Source organism: Ambystoma mexicanum, chromosome 2p, assembly GCF_040938575.1.
Source record: "Ambystoma mexicanum isolate Mex_15411 chromosome 2p, UKY_AmexF1_1, whole genome shotgun sequence".
NCBI lineage: Eukaryota > Metazoa > Chordata > Amphibia > Caudata > Ambystomatidae > Ambystoma > Ambystoma mexicanum.
This window is the reverse complement of record NC_090923.1, coordinates 1,308,501,911-1,308,511,234: the sequence shown is the minus strand read 5'-3', so window position 1 is coordinate 1,308,511,234 and position 9,324 is coordinate 1,308,501,911. Positions and strand designations below refer to the sequence as shown.

General features: G+C 44.5%; 1 non-coding gene across 1 annotated transcript; it reads left to right on the top strand.

Moving 5' to 3' along the window:
• The first annotated feature begins 5,333 nt into the window (after window positions 1-5,333).
• Window positions 5,334-5,440, top strand: LOC138568041 (U6 spliceosomal RNA). Its single transcript, XR_011302414.1, has one exon. It is a non-coding gene; the product is annotated as a U6 spliceosomal RNA (small nuclear RNA).
• The last annotated feature ends 3,884 nt before the right edge of the window (window positions 5,441-9,324 follow it).

Below are 9,324 nucleotides of genomic sequence, written 5' to 3'. Positions count from 1 at the left end.
GGCACATGTCTGGACAGAAACTTTCTTAATTTGCAAGTCTTTATTTTTTAATATATCTTTTTTTATTGAAGATTGACATTTTATGTTCATTCATATTACACGACAACACAATACATTTTGCGCCAAATTCAACACTAATGCCTCAGGAGCCTTTTACTTGTGAGTCCTCTTGACTGAATGAACAGCCCTGTCCCCTTCAATTTCTTGACTTGTACTTTTAGAAGTGGCACACTTCTTTTTTTTTTTTTTTTTTAATCCCATTCTACCAAACTCAGTATTATCACTTTCCTCCTTGTTGTGCACTCCAGCGTAAACTGCTTTAAGGTGCTGTTTGCAAACATCGCTCTGAACCACAGCTTTACTTGCTTCAGGGCCTTAATCTTTAATTGGGGCTGAGCAGTGTACTCCGGATTTGGCTGCGTTTAGTTGGTTGATTTCTTTTTTGATTTCTGTAACTTTCAAAAAGTCCCATTGTGAAATACCATTGTGACAATGTGCTGCAGTGCATGAAAACCTAAAATTAATGGTAGGGAGAGGGAGGGGGGTAGGGGGGAAGAGAGAGGGTGGGAAGGAGTGAGTGAGGGAGGGAGAGAGGGAGGAGAGAGAGACAGAGAGAGAGAAAACAAAGAAAATATGGTATTTGGGGGCTATGTATTTGCATGGAAAAGATTTTGGCCTTTTAATCAAGTGGGAAGGGGCTCTGTGGTTGGTATCTCAGCCTGTTGATGCTTTGTTGAGTTGCTTGGAACATGCAAGGAAGGAGACCTGAAGCACTCCCGACCAGGTTGCATGTCTCCAAGTTACTGAAATCCCACAGACCTCCTCCCTGTGCCACAAAGTCCTGGGCACTGAGCTCTGCAGTTGTTGCCCACAGGTCGCCAAGTGTCCCAGATTTACTTTCTCAGAGTTGCTAGTTACTGCTACCCCACCTCGACCACTATATTTTCCCCAGATACTTGCTACTGTGGAGCAAGCAGGGCTAAGGAGAGGGAGAGGGGGTGTGCCTATGCAAATTATCTGCCAGTGTGCTTCCTGGGAGGTCATTCCATCTCACCAGCTGACACCTGGGCAGCGGCAGGTAATTTGGAGAACAGACATATCCGGACAGGCCACAGAGCAAAGGCTGGGCCGTTGATTGAGGATCCCTTTAGCCATGTCTCCCTAAGTTACTGAGGTCCAGAAAAATTCCACCCTCAGCTCTCATAGAGAGGTCCTTGGCCGATCGTGGCCGATCAGGGCTGTGAAGGGTCAGGGGGGACTGCACACTGCCTCACCTTTTCACTGCTTTCTGTAGCGGTAATGCTTTTGCAGAAGGGGCCTGTACAAGTGATTTTGTTCTGCGCTGTGCGAAAGTCACATTTATCCACTGACATTAACCAAATTACTTGCGCTGTTCAACGCACATACATGCATAGAAATCATGTTATGTTTTTTGGGGAAGGTCTAGAGGGTCCTGCTGATGATTTATTAAGCTGTCTGCTACTCTTGCTTTTACATAGTCTTCCCTGCCCAGGCATGTTTAAGGCATACTGTATGTCCCTCCATTACAATGAAAACTCTGTTGAAAGCACAGAGGTACATAGGAATGGATCTGTTAAGAAATGAAACAAAAAGTCTGGAAAAATGTCGAAACGGGTAGGATTTGGGCTTACAATTAACTGACTCACAGTCAGATGTGCTATCCCCTGACCCACTGATCCCCTTTCCTTTTGTGTAATCCTTTTGTTCTCAGTAGGGTTTTCCAAAGTGGCTTTCAAATAAAAGATCCTAGACCTGCATTTTGTGGCACACATGCCTCATATCCCGTTGCTCTTGATAAACTCACATCATCTCCCACCAATACAAGCTGTAAAAGATTTTCAGGGCTTAGCCAAGCAAACTAGACGCAGGTCGAAGGTTGAGCAATCCTTTAATCAGCAGCAAAGTTAACATTGAAATCAGCCTCAGAATCTCTTAAAGGATGGGCCAACATCTGTTGCTGGCAGCGTGCAAAGGGGCAGCCTGGGTGCTGACACCTTAAGCCATCTCCTGTTCTTGCCTTGTCCTTGATCCAGCCATGGGCCCACATACACTCAGAGGTACAGAGTGTTTCTCATGTCTATGGGTCTGCTGTGATGCTCTCACGCTTGCATCACCCAGCCATCGTGATGGGGAGGGGGTGTCGATTTGCAAGCACCCTTGAGCATGAATCTTTAAATATAATTGGCATTAAACCAAACCCTTTAGGACCAGATCAATAAAGCAGCAAAGAATGCTGATGTATTGCTGTTTGCCGCTTAATTCCATACCATCCGACATCTAAATGGTGTTTGGTCAAACGTTTGCCATATCAAATGTCCTTATGTCAAAGAGCAGAAAGTCCAGAGGTCCTAATCAATGGTTTGGTTGGCTCTCCCTTTGCGCTTGCCTTAAGGCGTCAGCACCAGAGGCTGTCCGATTGCGCCCTGCAAGCAACCAATGTTGGCCCATCCTTTAAGAGATTCTGAGGCTGATTTCAATGTTAATTTTGCTGCTGGTTTAAGGATTGCTCAACCTTCGGCCCACGTCTAATTTCCTTGGCTATGCCCTTGAAATATTTTACAGATTGTATTGGTGGGAGATGACGTGGGTTTATCAAGAGCAACGGGATATGAGGCATGTGGGCCATAAAAAACAGGTCTAGGATCTTTTGTATAAGAAAGTCTCTTTAAGTAGGGAACTTTGGACAACACTGCTGAGAGGAAAAGGATTACACAAAAGGCAAGGGGGTCAGTGGGTCAAGGGATAGCACATCTGACTGTGAGTCAGTTTATTGTAAGTCCAAATCCTACCTGTTTCAACATTTTTCCAGGCTTTTTGTTTCATTTCTTAACAGATCCATTCCTATGTGCCTCAGCAACCCATGTACTAATATTGGAATGAAAATGGGAAAATTGAATTTGACCCTGCTTCAAAGGATGACACGCACATTCGTAAAGCATTCACTATTTTTGGCACACGACAGGACAAAAACTTTCTTAATCTGCAAGTCTTTATTTTTGAATACATCTTTTTTAATGAAGATTGAAATTGTATGTTCATTCATTTTACACGACAACACAATACATTTTGCGCCAAATTCAACACTAATGACTCTGGAGCCTTTTACTTGTGAGTCCTATTGACTGAATGAACAGCCCCATCCCCTTCAATTTCTTGACTTGTACTTTTAGAAGTGGCACGCTGCTTTTGTTTTTTTATCCCATTCTACCAAACTCAGTATTAACACTTTCCCCCTTGTTGTGCACTCCAGCGTAAACTGCTTTAAGGTGCTATTTGCAAACATCGCTCTGAACTACAGCTTTACTTGCTTCTAGGCCTTAATCTTTAATTGGGGCTGAGCAGTGTACTCCGGATTTGGCTGCTTTTAGTTGGTTGATTTCTTTTTTGATTTCTGTAACTTTCAAACAGTCCCATTGTGAAATACCATTGTCACAATGTGATGCAGTGCAGGAACACTTAAAATTAATGGTAGGGAGAGGGAGCGGGGGTTGTGGGGGATGGGAAGGAGGGAGGGAGGGAGGAGAGAGAGAGACAGAGAGAGAGAGAAAACAATTAAAAGCCTAAAATCTTTGCCATGCAAACACATAGCCCCCGAATACCATATTTTCTTTATGTGGAAAGGGGCTCTGTGGCTGGTATGGCAGCCTGTTGATGCTTTGTTGAGTTGCTTGGAACGTGCATGGAAGGAGACCTGAAGCACTCCCGACCAGGTTGCATGCCTCCAAGTTACTGAAATCCCACAGACCTCCTCCCTGTGCCACAAAGTTCTGGGCGCTGAGCTCTGCAGTTGTTCCCCACAAGTTGCCAAGCACCCCAGATTTACTAGTTACTACTACCCCACCTCGACCACTATATTTTCCCCAGATACTTGCTACTGTGGAGTAAGCAGGGCTAAGAAAGAGGGAGAGGGGGTTTGCCTATGCAAATCATCTGCCAGTTTGCTTCCTGCGAGGTCATTCCATCTCACCAGCTGACACCTGGGCAGCGGCAGGTAATTTGGAGAACAGACATATATGGACAGGCCACAAAGCAAAGGCTGAGCCGTTGATTGAGGATCCCTTTTGCCATGTCTCCCTAAGTTACCGAGGACCAGAAAATTCCACCCTCAGCTCTCATAGAGAGGTCCTTGGCCGATCGTAGCCGATCAGAGGAGTGAAGTGTCGGAGGTGACTGTACACTGCCTCACCTGCCCTGCTTTCTACAGTGGTAATGCTTTTGCAGAAGGGGCCTGTACAAGAGATTTTGTTCTGCACTGTGGGAAAGTGACATTTATCCACTGACATTAACCAAACTACTTGCGCTGTTCAATGCACATGTATGCAGAGAAATCATTTTATGTTTTTTGGGGAAGGTCTAGAGGGTCCTGCTGGTGATTCTTTTAAGCTGTCTGCTACTCTTGCTTTTACATAGAGTCTTCCCTGCCCAGGAAGGTATACTGTATGTCCCTCCCTTACAATGAAAACTCTGTTCAAAGCACAGAGGTACATAGGAATGGATCTGTTAAGAAGTGAGACAAAAAGCCTGGAAAATTTCAAAGCAGGTAGCATTTGGACTTACACAATGTGCTATCATTTGACCCACTGAACCCCTTACCTTTTGTGTCATACTTTTGCTCTCAGTGGGGTTGCCCAAAGTTCCCTTCTTAAAGCGGCTTTCTTTTAAAAAATCCTAGACCTGCTTTTTGTGGCACACATGCCTCATATCCCGTTGCAGTTGATAAAGTCACATCATCTCCCACCAGTACAAGCTGTACAAGATTTCCAGGGCTTATCCTTGCAATCTAGACGTGGGTCGAAGGTTGAGCAATCCTTAAATCAGCTGCAAAGTTAAAATTGAAATCAGCCTGAGAATCCTTTAAAGGATGGTCCAACATCTGTTGCTTACAGGGCTCAATCGGACAGCCTCTGGTGCTGACGCTTTAAGCCACCTCCTGTTCTTGCCTTGTCCTTGTTACAGCCATGGGCCCACATACACTCAGAGGTACAGAGTTTTTCTCATGTCTATGGGTCTGTTGTGATGCTCTCAGGCTTGCATCAGCCAGCCATTGTGATGGGGAGGGGGTGTCATTTTGCAAGCACCCTGGAGCATTAATCTTTATATCTTTAAATATAATTGGCATTAAACTAAAACCCTTTAGGACCAGATCAATACAGCAGCAAAGAATGCTTATTCATTGTTGTTTGCCTCTTCATTTCATATCACCCGATATCTAAATGGTGTTTGGACTTTCTGCCCTCTGACATAAGGACATTTGGTATGGCAAACCTTTGACCAGAGGTCCTAATCAATGGTTTGATTGACTCTCCCTTTGCGCTTGCTTCTGCAACACATGTACTAATATTGGAATGATAATGGGAAAATTAAATTGGCCCCTGCTCTAAAGGATGACACGCACATTCGTAAAGCATTCACTATTTTAGGCACATGTCTGGAAAGAAACTTTCTTAATTTGCAAGTCTTTATTTTTTAATATATCTTTTTTTATTGAAGATTGACATTTTATGTTCATTCATATTACACGACAACACAATACATTTTGCGCCAAATTCAACACTAATGCCTCAGGAGCCTTTTACTTGTGAGTCCTCTTGACTGAATGAACAGCCCTGTCCCCTTCAGTTTCTTGACTTGTACTTTTAGAAGTGGCACGCTTCTTTTTTTTTTTTTTTTATCCCATTCTACCAAACTCAGTATTATCACTTTCCTCCTTGTTGTGCACTCCAGCGTAAACTGCTTTAAGGTGCTGTTTGCAAACATCGCTCTGAACCACAGCTTTACTTGCTTCAGGGCCTTAATCTTTAATTGGGGCTGAGCAGTGTACTCCGGATTTGGCTGCTTTTAGTTGGTTGATTTCTTTTTTGATTTCTGTAACTTTCAAAAAGTCCCATTGTGAAATACCATTGTGACAATGTGCTGCAGTGCATGAAAACCTAAAATTAATGGTAGGGAGAGGGAGGGGGGGTAGGGGGGAAGAGAGAGGGCGGGAGGGTGGGAAGGAGTGAGTGAGGGAGGGAGATAGGGAGGAGAGAGAGACAGAGAGAGAGAAAACAAAGAAAATATGGTATTTGGGGGCTATGTATTTGCATGGAAAAGATTTTGGCCTTTTAATCAAGTGGGAAGGGGCTCTGTGGTTGGTATCTCAGCCTGTTGATGCTTTGTTGAGTTGCTTGGAACATGCAAGGAAGGAGACCTGAAGCACTCCCGACCAGGTTGCATGTCTCCAAGTTACTGAAATCCCACAGACCTCCTCCCTGTGCCACAAAGTCCTGGGCACTGAGCTCTGCAGTTGTTGCCCACAGGTCGCCAAGTGTCCCAGATTTACTTTCTCAGAGTTGCTAGTTACTGCTACCCCACCTCGACCACTATATTTTCCCCAGATACTTGCTACTGTGGAGCAAGCAGGGCTAAGGAGAGGGAGAGGGGGTGTGCCTATGCAAATTATCTGCCAGTGTGCTTCCTGGGAGGTCATTCCATCTCACCAGCTGACACCTGGGCAGCGGCAGGTAATTTGGAGAACAGACATATCCGGACAGGCCACAGAGCAAAGGCTGGGCCGTTGATTGAGGATCCCTTTAGCCATGTCTCCCTAAGTTACTGAGGTCCAGAAAAATTCCACCCTCAGCTCTCATAGAGAGGTCCTTGGCCGATCGTGGCCGATCAGGGCTGTGAAGGGTCAGGGGGGACTGCACACTGCCTCACCTTTTCACTGCTTTCTGTAGCGGTAATGCTTTTGCAGAAGGGGCCTGTACAAGTGATTTTGTTCTGCGCTGTGCGAAAGTCACATTTATCCACTGACATTAACCAAATTACTTGCGCTGTTCAACGCACATACATGCATAGAAATCATGTTATGTTTTTTGGGGAAGGTCTAGAGGGTCCTGCTGATGATTTATTAAGCTGTCTGCTACTCTTGCTTTTACATAGTCTTCCCTGCCCAGGCATGTTTAAGGCATACTGTATGTCCCTCCATTACAATGAAAACTCTGTTGAAAGCACAGAGGTACATAGGAATGGATCTGTTAAGAAATGAAACAAAAAGTCTGGAAAAATGTCGAAACGGGTAGGATTTGGGCTTACAATTAACTGACTCACAGTCAGATGTGCTATCCCCTGACCCACTGATCCCCTTTCCTTTTGTGTAATCCTTTTGTTCTCAGTAGGGTTTTCCAAAGTGGCTTTCAAATAAAAGATCCTAGACCTGCATTTTGTGGCACACATGCCTCATATCCCGTTGCTCTTGATAAACTCACATCATCTCCCACCAATACAAGCTGTAAAAGATTTTCAGGGCTTAGCCAAGCAAACTAGACGCAGGTCGAAGGTTGAGCAATCCTTTAATCAGCAGCAAAGTTAACATTGAAATCAGCCTCAGAATCTCTTAAAGGATGGGCCAACATCTGTTGCTGGCAGCGTGCAAAGGGGCAGCCTGGGTGCTGACACCTTAAGCCATCTCCTGTTCTTGCCTTGTCCTTGATCCAGCCATGGGCCCACATACACTCAGAGGTACAGAGTGTTTCTCATGTCTATGGGTCTGCTGTGATGCTCTCACGCTTGCATCACCCAGCCATCGTGATGGGGAGGGGGTGTCGATTTGCAAGCACCCTTGAGCATGAATCTTTAAATATAATTGGCATTAAACCAAACCCTTTAGGACCAGATCAATAAAGCAGCAAAGAATGCTGATGTATTGCTGTTTGCCGCTTAATTCCATACCATCCGACATCTAAATGGTGTTTGGTCAAACGTTTGCCATATCAAATGTCCTTATGTCAAAGAGCAGAAAGTCCAGAGGTCCTAATCAATGGTTTGGTTGGCTCTCCCTTTGCGCTTGCCTTAAGGCGTCAGCACCAGAGGCTGTCCGATTGCGCCCTGCAAGCAACCAATGTTGGCCCATCCTTTAAGAGATTCTGAGGCTGATTTCAATGTTAATTTTGCTGCTGGTTTAAGGATTGCTCAACCTTCGGCCCACGTCTAATTTCCTTGGCTATGCCCTTGAAATATTTTACAGATTGTATTGGTGGGAGATGACGTGGGTTTATCAAGAGCAACGGGATATGAGGCATGTGGGCCATAAAAAACAGGTCTAGGATCTTTTGTATAAGAAAGTCTCTTTAAGTAGGGAACTTTGGACAACACTGCTGAGAGGAAAAGGATTACACAAAAGGCAAGGGGGTCAGTGGGTCAAGGGATAGCACATCTGACTGTGAGTCAGTTTATTGTAAGTCCAAATCCTACTTGTTTCAACATTTTTCCAGGCTTTTTGTTTCATTTCTTAACAGATCCATTCCTATGTGCCTCAGCAACCCATGTACTAATATTGGAATGAAAATGGGAAAATTGAATTTGACCCTGCTTCAAAGGATGACACGCACATTCGTAAAGCATTCACTATTTTTGGCACACGACAGGACAGAAACTTTCTTAATCTGCAAGTCTTTATTTTTGAATACATCTTTTTTAATGAAGATTGAAATTGTATGTTCATTCATTTTACACGACAACACAATACATTTTGCTCCAAATTCAACACTAATGACTCTGGAGCCTTTTACTTGTGAGTCCTATTGACTGAATGAACAGCCCCATCCCCTTCAATTTCTTGACTTGTACTTTTAGAAGTGGCACGCTGCTTTTGTTTTTTTATCCCATTCTACCAAACTCAGTATTAACACTTTCCCCCTTGTTGTGCACTCCAGCGTAAACTGCTTTAAGGTGCTATTTGCAAACATCGCTCTGAACTACAGCTTTACTTGCTTCTAGGCCTTAATCTTTAATTGGGGCTGAGCAGTGTACTCCGGATTTGGCTGCTTTTAGTTGGTTGATTTCTTTTTTGATTTCTGTAACTTTCAAACAGTCCCATTGTGAAATACCATTGTCACAATGTGATGCAGTGCAGGAAAACTTAAAATTAATGGTAGGGAGAGGGAGAGGGAGCGGGGGTTGTGGGGGATGGGAAGGAGGGAGGGAGGGAGGAGAGAGAGACAGAGAGAGAGAAAACAATTAAAAGCCTAAAATCTTTGCCATGCAAACACATAGCCCCCGAATACCATATTTTCTTTATGTGGAAAGGGGCTCTGTGGCTGGTATGGCAGCCTGTTGATGCTTTGTTGAGTTGCTTGGAACGTGCATGGAAGGAGACCTGAAGCACTCCCGACCAGGTTGCATGCCTCCAAGTTACTGAAATCCCACAGACCTCCTCCCTGTGCCACACAGTTCTGGGCGCTGAGCTCTGCAGTTGTTCCCCACAAGTTGCCAAGCACCCCAGATTTACTAGTTACTACTACCCCACCTCGACCACTATAT